Here is a 2,930-nt window from a genome sequence, read left to right as displayed (position 1 = left end):
TGGGTGGATGGATGAGTGGGTGGGTGGATGGATGGATGCATGGATGAATGCATGGATGGGTGGGTGAGTGGGTGGGTAATGATTGGGAGGGAGGGAGGGAGATTTCGTGGCTGAGATTAGCCAATTGTCCTTGGGCCCTGAGGCTGAGTGCAGGGAGGAGGGTGAGGTTTGTCCAGATGCCAACAAGGACCTACCTTTGCATTGCTTGTTTGGCATCACTGATAACACACCCACCCCCTACCCTGAGTGCTAAGTGCTTGGCTGGAAATCTCACTGGGACCCTGGGGGAGCTGCCTGTGGTTTAGGTCACTGGCCAGCCCCACCCAGCCTCGCCTGGCCCTGGGGGGGCCCCCATCTCAGCAGGAAGGCTGAGCCTGGGGAAGGAGGGGCCCTGGGACGAGGGCGGAGCCGCCCATCCCAAGGTGGGGGCGTGGCCAGGCTGGCTCCACTTGAGTCACCCAGTGCTATTTCTGAGACTTGATTTCATCACCAGTCTCAGCCTCACCTCCTGCCTGGCTGATCCTGCCCCACATCCCTTTCCCGTCCACCTCGGAGGGACTCCCAGGGCCAGTGCACCTCCCAGGGGGCTGGGTGCCAGGCACTGACCTCAGCCTCCTGGGCCCCCTGAGCCCTCAGCCCTGCCCAAGGTCCTGGGGAGAGCTCAGTGTCCAGGGGTAGGGCAGGGCCCTGAAAAGCCCCCTCCCCCCCATACCCCCTCCCCCCATCCTGTGGGGTCCCTGGGAGGGCACTTTGCCAGCGGGTCAGAGTCCTGGGACCCAGGGCAGCAGTCGGGTGGGAGCTGTGCTCAGGAAGAGGGGGCCCCTGTGCAAACTGTAGCTGCTGCGTGGGGTGTGGGACGTAGGGATGTAAGGTTAACTGGGCTGCTGTGAGCAGCACTGCCCACCTCCTGGTGAGTGCCTTGGCCCCTACGGCCCAAAGCTTCTTCCCCACACAGTGGGTTGCAGCGCTGCCCCTTACATACTCCAGCCCATCTGGGGTCTGCCCAGTGATTCAGGATAGTCCACTGAGGGGAGCGGGTGCCCCTAACATCCAGGCCCACAGCTTCCTCTTGGAAGCCCCACAGCGGCTTCTGGAAGCTTCCATGCCAGACCTAAAGGACGAGGCTGTCTACAGACAGAGCTCAAAGACCTCTTTCTCGCCCAATGACCCCGAGGTACCCCTGCTGCAATGGACACAGCGCCATGGCCACTTGTCCCCATGGACACCTGGGCATAGGGCTGTGAGAAGCAGGTGGACTGTGTCCACAGAGGCCCTTGGCCCAGAGCAGAGATGGGCAGGATGGGTGACTGCCCAGGGCCTGGCCCAGGGTCCCCAGGGCTGCTGTGGGAGGAGCAGGCCGGTCCCTGTGGGTGCCTCCCAAGCTGTGGCTAGCCGGAGTCGCCAAACCAGCCACTTCCTGTTTGCTGTTCCATGTGATTGCTGGGAAACAGAGAAACCCCCAAGGGGGCAGGGGGCTCCCGAGAGGCCCAGTCGGAGTCGCACAGTGCCAGCGCCCCTTTTATGTAGCTAATCCGGGTGTGTGTGTGTGTGTGTGTGGGGGTCCTGGCCCAAGGCCTCTGCTCCCTGGGGACCCTGTGGAGGGCTTCTCCCAAGGCACAGCTCCTGAGTCTGGGTGGTGGGTGTGTGGCCCCTGGGGGTTGCTCAGTCCACAGAAGGAAGCCCCACCCCTGGGCTGCGCCATTGGCTGAGAGAAAGGAGGTGTTCTGGGGGCGGGGTCTGAGCACAGGCTCCCTCCAGGCTGGGGACCCCTTCCTGTCTCTCGGTGCTGGTGCCCCGGCTTGTAGATGCTTCTGGCATGACACCTGCCTTCCGCTTCCTGTATGACTGGCCTCTCTCTGTCCTCCTTTCAGACACAGGGGCCTGGTCTCCTGCAGGGCTTGTAGGCAAAGGAAGCCCCAGGCCCCGGTTTGGGGAGGGGCGTCCAGGAAATTGGCTCTTGGGTTCAAGGGTCACCAGGTGGGCAGCTCTCCCTGTGTCCCAGCTGGAAGCAATGATGGTAGACACTGCTTCCACCTGGGCAGGGCAGCGTGTTCCCCAGCAGCCTGGGCTCACTCCGGGGCCTTGAGGCTCCGGGGCCTTGAGGCTCTGGGGCCTTTCTCCCGATATTTCCCACTTTCATCCTCACACCCTTCATGGGAGATCCTGCCCCCCGCCCAGACAAAGCCTACACCCTAACACCGCCGCTGAGCTCATTCTGTCGGGCTGCCACCGCATGGCTAGCAGTTCAAAACCACCAGCGGCTCCGTGGGACGAAGACTGGGCTTTCTTTTTCCTTTAAAAAAATAGCCTTGTTTGTTGCTTTAAAAAAATTATTATTATTTAAATCATTTTATTGGGGGCTTGTACAACTAAAAATTACCGTGTTTTATTGTGTACATGCTATATTCAAGCAAACAACCCGCCAACTCTGCAGAGGGCCTGCTCCCTAATGGCGCGAGAGGGACATACCCAACCTGCCCCCCAAGGCTCCCTAAGGTGGCAGTCCCCCTACCCCGGCGGAGGTGACTGTGGGTGCTGCTGGGACTTAGGAACTCAGGACTAGGTCAACCTCAAGAACTGTGGGTCGGCCTCCTGACACTCAGGGCTCCTTCCAGGGGCTGCATCCCAACACTGAACTCCCTAGGAAGGGCTGGAGAAGACCACAGGTTCTCCCTGTACCTGCAGGGACCTGACTCTCAGAAAGTGCCTCTGGGTAGGAGGGAGCGGAGAGGAAGAAGAAGGAAAACTGGATGGATGGATGGATGGATGATGGCTAGAAGGATGGATGGATGAGTGGGTAGATGAGTGGGTGGACAGATGGATGATGGATGGATGGATGGGTGGGTGGGTAGAAGGATGGATGGGTAAGTGGATGGATGGATGGATGGATGGATAAAAAGGATGGAAGGGTGAGTGGATGGATGGGTGGG

At 60.2% G+C, this 2,930-nt stretch overlaps 1 protein-coding gene across 4 annotated transcripts in view; it reads left to right on the top strand.

The window, feature by feature from the left end:
• Positions 1–2,930, top strand: part of ADAP1 (ArfGAP with dual PH domains 1) — an 18,011-nt gene that overhangs the window by 4,583 nt on the left and 10,498 nt on the right. The gene's annotated exons all lie outside the window — the stretch shown is intronic.

This window comes from Echinops telfairi, unplaced genomic scaffold (genome assembly GCF_000313985.2).
Source record: "Echinops telfairi isolate 266 unplaced genomic scaffold, ASM31398v2 ScPeMD7_5;HRSCAF=22, whole genome shotgun sequence".
Classification (NCBI taxonomy): Eukaryota; Metazoa; Chordata; class Mammalia; order Afrosoricida; family Tenrecidae; genus Echinops; species Echinops telfairi.
The sequence above is the reverse complement of the archived record's forward strand: the minus strand, read 5'-3'. Positions and strand labels throughout refer to the sequence as shown.